The sequence below is a fragment of the Cherax quadricarinatus genome, unplaced genomic scaffold (assembly GCF_038502225.1).
Source record: "Cherax quadricarinatus isolate ZL_2023a unplaced genomic scaffold, ASM3850222v1 Contig919, whole genome shotgun sequence".
Classification (NCBI taxonomy): Eukaryota; Metazoa; Arthropoda; class Malacostraca; order Decapoda; family Parastacidae; genus Cherax; species Cherax quadricarinatus.
In genome coordinates, this window is record NW_027195945.1 from 10,025 (window position 1) to 23,166 (window position 13,142).

The 13,142-nt window shown below is 45.2% G+C and overlaps 1 protein-coding gene across 1 annotated transcript in view; it reads left to right on the top strand.

Moving 5' to 3' along the window:
• The first annotated feature begins 3,159 nt into the window (after positions 1-3,159).
• The window catches only part of LOC128704737 (glucose dehydrogenase [FAD, quinone]), a 60,226-nt gene continuing 50,243 nt past the window's right edge, over positions 3,160-13,142 (top strand). The window contains exon 1 of the mRNA XM_070080762.1: positions 3,160-3,260. The gene's annotated coding sequence lies outside the window, so the exon portion shown is untranslated. The remainder of the gene's footprint in view (positions 3,261-13,142) is intronic.

Below are 13,142 nucleotides of genomic sequence, written 5' to 3' on the forward strand. Positions count from 1 at the left end.
TTACACAGCATGGGTTACACAGTCTGAGTTACACAGCATGGGTTACACAGTCTGAGTTACACAGCATGGGTTACACAGTCTGAGTTACACAGCATGGGTTACACAGTCTGAGTTACACAGCATGGGTTACACAGTCTGAGTTACACAGCATGGGTTACACAGTCTGAGTTACACAGCATGGGTTACACAGCCTGAGTTACACAGCATGGGTTACACAGCCTGAGTTACACAGCATGGGTTACACAGCCTGAGTTACACAGCATGGGTTACACAGTCTGAGTTACACAGCATGGGTTACACAGTCTGAGTTACACAGCATGGGTTACACAGTCTGAGTTACACAGCATGGGTTACACAGTCTGAGTTACACAGCATGGGTTACACAGTCTGAGTTACACAGCATGGGTTACACAGTCTGAGTTACACAGCATGGGTTACACAGCCTGAGTTACACAGCATGGGTTACACAGCCTGAGTTACACAGCATGGGTTACACAGCCTGAGTTACACAGCATGGGTTACACAGTCTGAGTTACACAGCATGGGTTACACATCATGGGTTACACATCATGGCTTACACATCATAAGAACATAAGAACATAAGAACTAAGGAACACTGCAGCAGGCCTACTGGTCATGGGTTACACAGCATGGCTTACACATCATGGGTTACACAGCATGGGTTACACATCATGGGTTACACAGCATGGGTTACACAGCATGGGTTACATAGCGTGGGTAGCTTACCTGGCGACGCCATCCCTCGACCACTGGAACATCAACGACCCACACTCTCCAGAAACCCACTCATTCTAACCCACCAAACCCACTCAACCCACTTTGCCCCCCACACACACACGACCCACGACTCCCCACGTACACAGAGTTCGTCTACACACGCTGAGAGTCACGTACACACACGCACACACGGGATTTAGAGGTGCACATGACCTTGCAAACACCTGGTAAGTTGCAAACTGAGCACCTTGCAAGACGCTGCCCACCTGCCCATGGTTGCCACGTACCCATATACCATTCCTCACCCATTTCTTACCCATTAATTACCCATTCGTTACTTTCCTCACTCATTCTTTACCTATTTCTTACCCATTAGTTACCCATTCCTTACTCATTCCTCACACATTCTTGACCCATTTCTCACCCATTCCACACCTATTCCTCACCCATTCCTCACCCATTCCTTACCCATTAGTTACCTATTCCTTACCCATTCCTTACCCATTCCTCACCTATTCTCCATCTCATATGGGTGAGAAACAGGTCGCAATTTTAAAATGAAGTAATGGGCATGAGAAATGGGTATGTGCCCACGGTGCTTCATAATCTAATATCATACCCACTCTTCCCATCACTCGTATCACACCCATTTCTCACCTCATTATTATTATTATTATTATTATTATTATTATTATTATTATTATAATTTTTGTTTCACTCTGTGTAGAGCTTTATCAAGTTATGTTTCACTCTGTGTAGAGCTTTATCAAGTTATGTTTCACTCTGTGTAGAGCTTTATCAAGTCATGTTTCACTCTGTGTAGAGCTTTATCAAGTTATGTTTCACTCTGTGTAGAGCTTTATCAAGTTATGTTTCACTCTGTGTAGAGCTTTATCAAGTTATGTTTCACTCTGTGTAGAGCTTTATCAAGTTATGTTTCACTCTGTGTAGAGCTTTATCAAGTTATGTTTCACTCTGTGTAGAGCTTTATCAAGTCATGTTTCACTCTGTGTAGAGCTTTATCAAGTCATGTTTCACTCTGTGTAGAGCTTTATCAAGTCATGTTTCACTCTGTGTAGAGCTTTATCAAGTCATGTTTCACTCTGTGTAGAGCTTTATCAAGTCATGTTTCACTCTGTGTAGAGCTTTATCAAGTTATGTTTCACTCTGTGTAGAGCTTTATCAAGTCATGTTTCACTCTGTGTAGAGCTTTATCAAGTCATGTTTCACTCTGTGTAGAGCTTTATCAAGTCATGTTTCACTCTGTGTAGAGCTTTATCAAGTCATGTTTCACTCTGTGTAGAGCTTTATCAAGTCATGTTTCACTCTGTGTAGAGCTTTATCAAGTTATGTTTGACTCTGTGTAGAGCTTTATCAAGTCATGTTTCACTCTGTGTAGAGCTTTATCAAGTCATGTTTCACTCTGTGTAGAGCTTTATCAAGTCATGTTTCACTCTGTGTAGAGCTTTATCAAGTCATGTTTCACTCTGTGTAGAGCTTTATCAAGTCATGTTTCACTCTGTGTAGAGCTTTATCAAGTCATGTTTCACTCTGTGTAGAGCTTTATCAAGTCATGTTTCACTCTGTGTAGAGCTTTATCAAGTCATGTTTCACTCTGTGTAGAGCTTTATCAAGTCATGTTTCACTCTGTGTAAATCTTTATCAAGTCATGTTTCACTCTGTGTAGAGCTTTATCAAGTCATGTTTCACTCTGTGTAGAGCTTTATCAAGTCATGTTTCACTCTGTGTAGAGCTTTATCAAGTCATGTTTGACTCTGTGTAGAGCTTTATCAAGTCATGTTTCACTCTGTGTAGAGCTTTATCAAGTCATGTTTCACTCTGTGTAGAGCTTTATCAAGTCATGTTTCACTCTGTGTAGAGCTTTATCAAGTCATGTTTCACTCTGTGTAGAGCTTTATCAAGTCATGTTTCACTCTGTGTAGAGCTTTATCAAGTCATGTTTCACTCTGTGTAGAGCTTTATCAAGTCATGTTTCACTCTGTGTAGAGCTTTATCAAGTCATGTTTCACTCTGTGTAGAGCTTTATCAAGTCATGTTTCACTCTGTGTAGAGCTTTATCAAGTCATGTTTGACTCTGTGTAGAGCTTTATCAAGTCATGTTTGACTCTGTGTAGAGCTTTATCAAGTCATGTTTCACTCTGTGTAGAGCTTTATCAAGTCATGTTTCACTCTGTGTAGAGCTTTATCAAGTCATGTTTCACTCTGTGTAGAGCTTTATCAAGTCATGTTTCACTCTGTGTAGAGCTTTATCAAGTCATGTTTCACAGTAGAGAGAGAGAGAGAGAGAGATAGAGAGAGAGAGAGAGAGAGAGAGAGAGAGAGAGAGAGAGAGAGAGAGAGAGAGAGAGAGGCTAGGGACTGATATCCTACGTGGGTAAGTCCCACTCTATTAGTGGGAGACAGTAACTCACTCACTCACTCACTCACCACAGTGGGAGACAGACGCCACACACCTGTACTCTCCAGCAGTCAGTAGCCTCGACCCCTGCAACCACATACAGGTTAGTGCAATCTCAGTATTACACTCTCCAGCCTACTATTATTACTACTATTACTACTACCACTATTACTATTACTACTGCCACTATTACTATTACCACTACTACCACTACTACTATTACTACTACCACTATTACTATTACTATTACTATTACCACTATTACTATTACTGTTACTACTGTTACTACTACCACTATTATTATTACTATTACTACTACCACTATTACTATTACTACTACCACTATTACTATTACTGCTACCACTATTACTATTGCTACTACCACTATTACTATTACTACTACCACTATTACTATTACTACTACCACTATTACTATTACTACTACCACTATTCCTATTACTACTACCACTATTACTACTACCACTACTACTATTACTACTACTATTACTACTACCACTATTTCTATTACTATTACTACTATTACTACTACCACTACCACTATTACTATTACTATTACTACCACTATTACTATTACTACTACCACTATTACTATTACTATTACTACTGCCACTATTACTATTACTACTACCACTATTACTATTACTATTACTACTACCACTATTACTATTACTACTACCACTACCACTATTACTATTACTATTACTACTACCACTATTACTATTACTACTACCACTATTACTATTACTATTACTACTACAATTACTGCTGCGACTCACTTGTCAACACAGGTTCTCTGGTCGATAATACTGCAGTAATGTTGGGCTAAGTTTATGGTCCTGGATCAAAATATATAACCTTTACATCCCATTAAAAACATCAGAGATGTATAAAATATATATTAATCAGGCGGGACTGACTTAAAAATGGCACTCAAAATATTCTTTTCAGGTCATAGAAGAGTCAAATTATGTGGCCCATACTGGCGCTTGGTTCTACATGCCAGATTTAGATAGTAAGATAATTGAGATAGCACTAATTACTGTACGATTTTCTTTGTGTATTGGTCGTTAGGAGAGCTCTGTTGGGGTAGTAGTTGCAGGAGATGCATGATGATTATGTGCAGTAAGACACATTGCAAGCTTCTGATGGAGGTGTTTGCAAATAGCCGAGAGTTTCCTGGTCGATGTTCGGGTCCCATTGGAAGATGTCCAGGGATGTTAGATACGAATTCTTTATCTTGATAGAAGTAATGGAGGAATTTAACCTCTTTTGTTAAATTATCTGTTATTTTTAATTTTTTGATGTAGACAGATCTCTTCTTGTAGTCTGGATGCTGGGAGGTCAGATGCTTGTTCTGATAGTCTGAGATCGATGCTGGGAGGTCAGATGCTTGTTCTGACAGTCTGAGATCGATGCTGGGAGGTCAGATGCTTGTTCTGACAGTCTGAGATCGATGCTGGGAGGTCAGATGCTTGTTCTGACAGTCTGAGATCGATGCTGGGAGGTCAGATGCTTGTTCTGACAGTCTGAGATCGATGCTGGGAGGTCAGATGCTTGTTCTGACAGTCTGAGATCAATGCTGGGAGGTCAGTTGCTTGTTCTGACAGTCTGAGATCGATGCTGGGAGGTTAGATGCTTGTTCTGACAGTCTGAGATCGATGTTGGGAGGTCAGATGCTTGTTCTGACAGTCTGAGATCGATGCTGGGAGGTCAGATGCTTGTTCTGACAGTCTGAGATCAATGCTGGGAGGTCAGTTGCTTGTTCTGACAGTCTGAGATCGATGCTGGGAGGTTAGATGCTTGTTCTGACAGTCTGAGATCGATGTTGGGAGGTCAGATGCTTGTTCTGACAGTCTGAGATCGATGCTGGGAGGTCAGTTGCTTGTTCTGACAGTCTGAGATCGTAGATGAATGGTTCGGAGAACCGACATGTTGATAAATTAGACACATGTGCAACTCTTGGGAATCTTTATTGAGGAAACGTTTCGCCACACAGTGGCTTCATCAGTCCATACATAGGAGAAACTTGAAGAACAGGAGGAGAATGAGGTAATCAGTCCCTCAACCTTGAGTCGATGTGTTCAGTCCATCAATCTTGAGTAGAATACGGCAGATGAGCGGAGAAGCAGCTTATAAACCGTATGGCAGGAGAGGTGTAGCAGTCATAGGTTTACCTGGAGTTTACCTGGAGAGAGTTCCGGGGGTCAACGCCCCCGCGGCCCGGTCTGAGACCAGGCCTCCTGGTGGATCAGAGCCTGATCAACCAGGCTGTTGCTGCTGGCTGCACGCAAACCAACATACGAGCTACAGCCCGGCTGATCCGGAACCGACTTTAGGTGCTTGTCCAGTGCCAGCTTGAAGACTGCCAGGGGTCTGTTGGTAATCCCCCTTATGTGTGCTGGGAGGCAGTTGAACAGTCTCGGGCCCCTGACACTTATTGTATGGTCTCTTAACGTGCTAGTGACACCCCTGCTTTTCATTGGGGGGATGGTGCATCGTCTGCCAAGTCTTTTGCTTTCGTAATGAGTGATTTTCGTGTGCAAGTTCGGTACTAGTCCCTCTAGGATTTTCCAGGTGTATATAATCATGTATCTCTCCCTCCTGCGTTCCAGGGAATACAGGTTTAGGAACCTCAAGCGCTCCCAATAATTGAGGTGTTTTATCTCCGTTATGCGCGCCGTGAAAGTTCTCTGTACATTTTCTAGGTCGGCAATTTCACCTGCCTTGAAAGGTGCTGTTAGTGTGCAGCAATATTCCAGCCTAGATAGAACAAGTGACCTGAAGAGTGTCATCATGGGCTTGGCTTCCCTAGTTTTGAAGGTTCTCATTATCCATCCTGTCATTTTTCTAGCAGATGCGATTGATACAATGTTATGGTCCTTGAAGGTGAGATCCTCCGACATGATCACTCCCAGGTCTTTGACGTTGGTGTTTCGCTCTATTTTGTGGCCAGAATTTGTTTTGTACTCTGATGAGTAGAAGTAGTAGAAGTGGAAGTAGGTTGTGCCCAAGAATTAGACACTGCAACTTCTTGGGATCTTAATTCTTGGGCACAACCTACTTCCACATTGGACAAATGTGACACTACCTATGACTGCTACACCTCTCCTGCTATACGGTTTATAAGCTGCTTCTCCGCTCATCTGCCGTATTCTACTTAAGATTGATGGATTGAACACATCGACTCAAGGTTGAGGGACTGATTACCTCATTCTCCTCCTGTTCTTCAAGTTTCTCCTATGTATGGACTGATGAAGCCACTGTGTGGCGAAACGTTTCCTCAATAAAGATTCCCAAGAGTTGCACATGTGTCTAATTTATCAGTCTGAGATCGATGCTGGGAGGTTAGATGCTTGTTCTGACAGTCTGAGATCGATGCTGGGAGGTCAGATGCTTGTTCTGACAGTCTGAGATCGATGCTGGGAGGTCAGTTGCTTGTTCTGACAGTCTGAGATCGATGCTGGGAGGTCAGTTGCTTGTTCTGACAGTCTGAGATCGATGCTTTGAGGTCAGATGCTTGTTCTGACAGTCTGAGATCGATGCTGGGAGGTCAGATGCTTGTTCTGACAGTCTGAGATCGATGCTGGGAGGTCAGATGCTTGTTCTGACAGTCTGAGATCGATGCTGGGAGGTCAGATGCTTGTTCTGACAGTCTGAGATCGATGCTAGGAGGTCAGTTGCTTGTTCTGACAGTCTGAGATCGATGCTTGGAGGTCAGATGTTTGTTCTGACAGTCTGAGATCGATGCTTGGAGGTCAGATGCTTGTTCTGACAGTCTGAGATCGATGCTGGGAGGTCAGTTGCTTGTTCTGACAGTCTGAGATCGATGCTGGGAGGTCAGATGCTTGTTCTGACAGTCTGAGATCGATGCTGGGAGGTCAGTTGCTTGTTCTGACAGTCTGAGATCGATGCTTGGAGGTCAGATGCTTGTTCTGACAGTCTGAGATCGATGCTTGGAGGTCAGTTGCTTGTTCTGACAGTCTGAGATCGATGCTGGGAGGTCAGTTGCTTGTTCTGACAGTCTGAGATCGATGCTGGGAGGTCAGATGCTTGTTCTGACAGTCTGAGATCGATGCTGGGAGGTCAGATGCTTGTTCTGACAGTCTGAGATCGATGCTAGGAGGTCAGTTGCTTGTTCTGACAGTCTGAGATCGATGCTTGGAGGTCAGATGTTTGTTCTGACAGTCTGAGATCGATGCTTGGAGGTCAGATGCTTGTTCTGACAGTCTGAGATCGATGCTGGGAGGTCAGTTGCTTGTTCTGACAGTCTGAGATCGATGCTGGGAGGTCAGTTGCTTGTTCTGACAGTCTGAGATCGATGCTGGGAGGTCAGTTGCTTGTTCTGACAGTCTGAGATCGATGCTTGGAGGTCAGATGCTTGTTCTGACAGTCTGAGATCGATGCTTGGAGGTCAGATGCTTGTTCTGACAGTCTGAGATCGATGCTGGGAGGTCAGTTGCTTGTTCTGACAGTCTGAGATCGATGCTGGGAGGTCAGATGCTTGTTCTGACAGTCTGAGATCGATGCTGGGAGGTCAGTTGCTTGTTCTGACAGTCTGAGATCGATGCTGGGAGGTCAGTTGCTTGTTCTGACAGTCTGAGATCGATGCTGGGAGGTCAGATGCTTGTTCTGACAGTCTGAGATCGATGCTGGGAGGTCAGTTGCTTGTTCTGACAGTCTGAGATCGATGCTGGGAGGTCAGATGCTTGTTCTGACAGTCTGAGATCGATGCTAGGAGGTCAGTTGCTTGTTCTGACAGTCTGAGATCGATGCTTGGAGGTCAGATGTTTGTTCTGACAGTCTGAGATCGATGCTTGGAGGTCAGATGCTTGTTCTGACAGTCTGAGATCGATGCTGGGAGGTCAGTTGCTTGTTCTGACAGTCTGAGATCGATGCTGGGAGGTCAGATGCTTGTTCTGACAGTCTGAGATCGATGCTGGGAGGTCAGTTGCTTGTTCTGACAGTCTGAGATCGATGCTTGGAGGTCAGATGCTTGTTCTGACAGTCTGAGATCGATGCTTGGAGGTCAGTTGCTTGTTCTGACAGTCTGAGATCGATGCTGGGAGGTCAGTTGCTTGTTCTGACAGTCTGAGATCGATGCTGGGAGGTCAGATGCTTGTTCTGACAGTCTGAGATCGATGCTGGGAGGTCAGATGCTTGTTCTGACAGTCTGAGATCGATGCTAGGAGGTCAGTTGCTTGTTCTGACAGTCTGAGATCGATGCTTGGAGGTCAGATGTTTGTTCTGACAGTCTGAGATCGATGCTTGGAGGTCAGATGCTTGTTCTGACAGTCTGAGATCGATGCTGGGAGGTCAGTTGCTTGTTCTGACAGTCTGAGATCGATGCTGGGAGGTCAGATGCTTGTTCTGACAGTCTGAGATCGATGCTGGGAGGTCAGTTGCTTGTTCTGACAGTCTGAGATCGATGCTTGGAGGTCAGATGCTTGTTCTGACAGTCTGAGATCGATGCTTGGAGGTCAGATGCTTGTTCTGACAGTCTGAGATCGATGCTGGGAGGTCAGTTGCTTGTTCTGACAGTCTGAGATCGATGCTGGGAGGTCAGATGCTTGTTCTGACAGTCTGAGATCGATGCTGGGAGGTCAGTTGCTTGTTCTGACAGTCTGAGATCGATGCTGGGAGGTCAGTTTCTTGTTCTGACAGTCTGAGATCGATGCTGGGAGGTCAGATGCTTGTTCTGACAGTCTGAGATCGATGCTTGGAGGTCAGATGCTTGTTCTGACAGTCTGAGATCGATGCTGGGAGGTTAGATGCTTGTTCTGACAGTCTGAGATCGATGCTAGGAGGTCAGTTGCTTTTTCTGACAGTCTAAGATCGATGCTTGGAGGTCAGATGCTTGTTCTGACAGTCTGAGATCGATGCTTGGAGGTCAGTTGCTTGTTCTGACAGTCTGAGATCGATGCTAGAAGTTCATGTACTTGCTCTGACAGTCTGAGATCGATGCTAGAAGTTCATGTACTTGCTCTGACAGTCTGAGATCGATGCTAGAGGTTTATGTACTTGCTCTGACAGCCTGAGATCGCTGCTAGAGGTTTATGTACTTGCTCTGACAGTCTGAGATCGCTGCTAGAAGTTCATGTACTTGCTCTGACAGTCTGAGATCGCTGCTAGAAGTTCATGTACTTGCTCTGACAGTCTGAGATCGATGTTAGAAGTTCATGTACTTGCTCTGACAGTCTGAGATCGATGTTAGAAGTTCATGTACTTGCTCTGACAGTCTGAGATCGCTGCTAGAAGTTCATGTACTTGCTCTGACAGCCTGAGATCGATGCTAGAAGTTCATGTACTTGCTCTGACAGTCTGAGATCGATGCTAGAAGTTCATGTACTTGCTCTGACAGCCTGAGATCGATGCTAGAAGTTCATGTACTTGCTCTGACAGTCTGAGATCGCTGCTAGACGTTCATGTATTTGCACTGACAGTCTGAGATCGATGTTAGAAGTTCATGTACTTGCCTGACAGTCTGAGATCGATGTTAGACGTTCATGTACTTGCTCTGACAGTCTGAGATCGATGTTAGACGTTCATGTACTTGCTCTGACAGTCTGAGATCGATGTTAGAAGTTCATGTACTTGCTCTGACAGTCTGAGATCGATGTTAGAAGTTCATGTACTTGCTCTGACAGCCTGAGATCGATGTTAGAAGTTCATGTACTTGCCTGACAGTCTGAGATCGATGTTAGACGTTCATGTACTTGCTCTGACAGTCTGAGATCGATGCTTGGAGGTCAGATGTTTGTTCTGACAGTCTGAGATCGATGCTTGGAGGTCAGATGCTTGTTCTGACAGTCTGAGATCGATGCTGGGAGGTCAGTTGCTTGTTCTGACAGTCTGAGATCGATGCTGGGAGGTCAGATGCTTGTTCTGACAGTCTGAGATCGATGCTGGGAGGTCAGTTGCTTGGTCTGACAGTCTGAGATCGATGCTTGGAGGTCAGATGCTTGTTCTGACAGTCTGAGATCGATGCTTGGAGGTCAGTTGCTTGTTCTGACAGTCTGAGATCGATGCTGGGAGGTCAGTTGCTTGTTCTGACAGTCTGAGATCGATGCTGGGAGGTCAGATGCTTGTTCTGACAGTCTGAGATCGATGCTGGGAGGTCAGATGCTTGTTCTGACAGTCTGAGATCGATGCTAGGAGGTCAGTTGCTTGTTCTGACAGTCTGAGATCGATGCTTGGAGGTCAGATGTTTGTTCTGACAGTCTGAGATCGATGCTTGGAGGTCAGATGCTTGTTCTGACAGTCTGAGATCGATGCTGGGAGGTCAGTTGCTTGTTCTGACAGTCTGAGATCGATGCTGGGAGGTCAGTTGCTTGTTCTGACAGTCTGAGATCGATGCTGGGAGGTCAGTTGCTTGTTCTGACAGTCTGAGATCGATGCTTGGAGGTCAGATGCTTGTTCTGACAGTCTGAGATCGATGCTTGGAGGTCAGATGCTTGTTCTGACAGTCTGAGATCGATGCTGGGAGGTCAGTTGCTTGTTCTGACAGTCTGAGATCGATGCTGGGAGGTCAGATGCTTGTTCTGACAGTCTGAGATCGATGCTGGGAGGTCAGTTGCTTGTTCTGACAGTCTGAGATCGATGCTGGGAGGTCAGTTGCTTGTTCTGACAGTCTGAGATCGATGCTGGGAGGTCAGATGCTTGTTCTGACAGTCTGAGATCGATGCTGGGAGGTCAGATGCTTGTTCTGACAGTCTGAGATTGATGCTGGGAGGTCAGATGCTTGTTCTGACAGTCTGAGATCGATGCTAGGAGGTCAGTTGCTTGTTCTGACAGTCTGAGATCGATGCTTGGAGGTCAGATGTTTGTTCTGACAGTCTGAGATCGATGCTTGGAGGTCAGATGCTTGTTCTGACAGTCTGAGATCGATGCTGGGAGGTCAGTTGCTTGTTCTGACAGTCTGAGATCGATGCTGGGAGGTCAGATGCTTGTTCTGACAGTCTGAGATCGATGCTGGGAGGTCAGTTGCTTGTTCTGACAGTCTGAGATCGATGCTTGGAGGTCAGATGCTTGTTCTGACAGTCTGAGATCGATGCTTGGAGGTCAGTTGCTTGTTCTGACAGTCTGAGATCGATGCTGGGAGGTCAGTTGCTTGTTCTGACAGTCTGAGATCGATGCTGGGAGGTCAGATGCTTGTTCTGACAGTCTGAGATCGATGCTGGGAGGTCAGATGCTTGTTCTGACAGTCTGAGATCGATGCTAGGAGGTCAGTTGCTTGTTCTGACAGTCTGAGATCGATGCTTGGAGGTCAGATGTTTGTTCTGACAGTCTGAGATCGATGCTTGGAGGTCAGATGCTTGTTCTGACAGTCTGAGATCGATGCTGGGAGGTCAGTTGCTTGTTCTGACAGTCTGAGATCGATGCTGGGAGGTCAGATGCTTGTTCTGACAGTCTGAGATCGATGCTGGGAGGTCAGTTGCTTGTTCTGACAGTCTGAGATCGATGCTTGGAGGTCAGATGCTTGTTCTGACAGTCTGAGATCGATGCTTGGAGGTCAGATGCTTGTTCTGACAGTCTGAGATCGATGCTGGGAGGTCAGTTGCTTGTTCTGACAGTCTGAGATCGATGCTGGGAGGTCAGATGCTTGTTCTGACAGTCTGAGATCGATGCTGGGAGGTCAGTTGCTTGTTCTGACAGTCTGAGATCGATGCTGGGAGGTCAGTTTCTTGTTCTGACAGTCTGAGATCGATGCTGGGAGGTCAGATGCTTGTTCTGACAGTCTGAGATCGATGCTTGGAGGTCAGATGCTTGTTCTGACAGTCTGAGATCGATGCTGGGAGGTTAGATGCTTGTTCTGACAGTCTGAGATCGATGCTAGGAGGTCAGTTGCTTTTTCTGACAGTCTAAGATCGATGCTTGGAGGTCAGATGCTTGTTCTGACAGTCTGAGATCGATGCTTGGAGGTCAGTTGCTTGTTCTGACAGTCTGAGATCGATGCTAGAAGTTCATGTACTTGCTCTGACAGTCTGAGATCGATGCTAGAAGTTCATGTACTTGCTCTGACAGTCTGAGATCGATGCTAGAGGTTTATGTACTTGCTCTGACAGCCTGAGATCGCTGCTAGAGGTTTATGTACTTGCTCTGACAGTCTGAGATCGCTGCTAGAAGTTCATGTACTTGCTCTGACAGTCTGAGATCGCTGCTAGAAGTTCATGTACTTGCTCTGACAGCCTGAGATCGATGCTAGAAGTTCATGTACTTGCTCTGACAGTCTGAGATCGATGCTAGAAGTTCATGTACTTGCTCTGACAGTCTGAGATCGCTGCTAGAAGTTCATGTACTTGCTCTGACAGCCTGAGATCGATGCTAGAAGTTCATGTACTTGCTCTGACAGTCTGAGATCGATGCTAGAAGTTCATGTACTTGCTCTGACAGCCTGAGATCGATGCTAGAAGTTCATGTACTTGCTCTGACAGTCTGAGATCGCTGCTAGACGTTCATGTATTTGCACTGACAGTCTGAGATCGATGTTAGAAGTTCATGTACTTGCCTGACAGTCTGAGATCGATGTTAGACGTTCATGTACTTGCTCTGACAGTCTGAGATCGATGTTAGACGTTCATGTACTTGCTCTGACAGTCTGAGATCGATGTTAGAAGTTCATGTACTTGCTCTGACAGTCTGAGATCGATGTTAGAAGTTCATGTACTTGCTCTGACAGCCTGAGATCGATGTTAGAAGTTCATGTACTTGCCTGACAGTCTGAGATCGATGTTAGACGTTCATGTACTTGCTCTGACAGTCTGAGATCGATGTGTCAGATCTCTTTTCTCTTGGGAGAACTACTGGGATGTTGAGGTCTTCACTTTACATTCATTTCCACTGCCATCACTTGTCTTACCTACTAAACACAGAGTTTCTTCAACATCTGACATTGGAAGGTCAGGTAGTGTTGTAAACACTGGTTTTACCTGGAGTTTACCTGGAGAGGTTTACGGGGGTCAGCGCC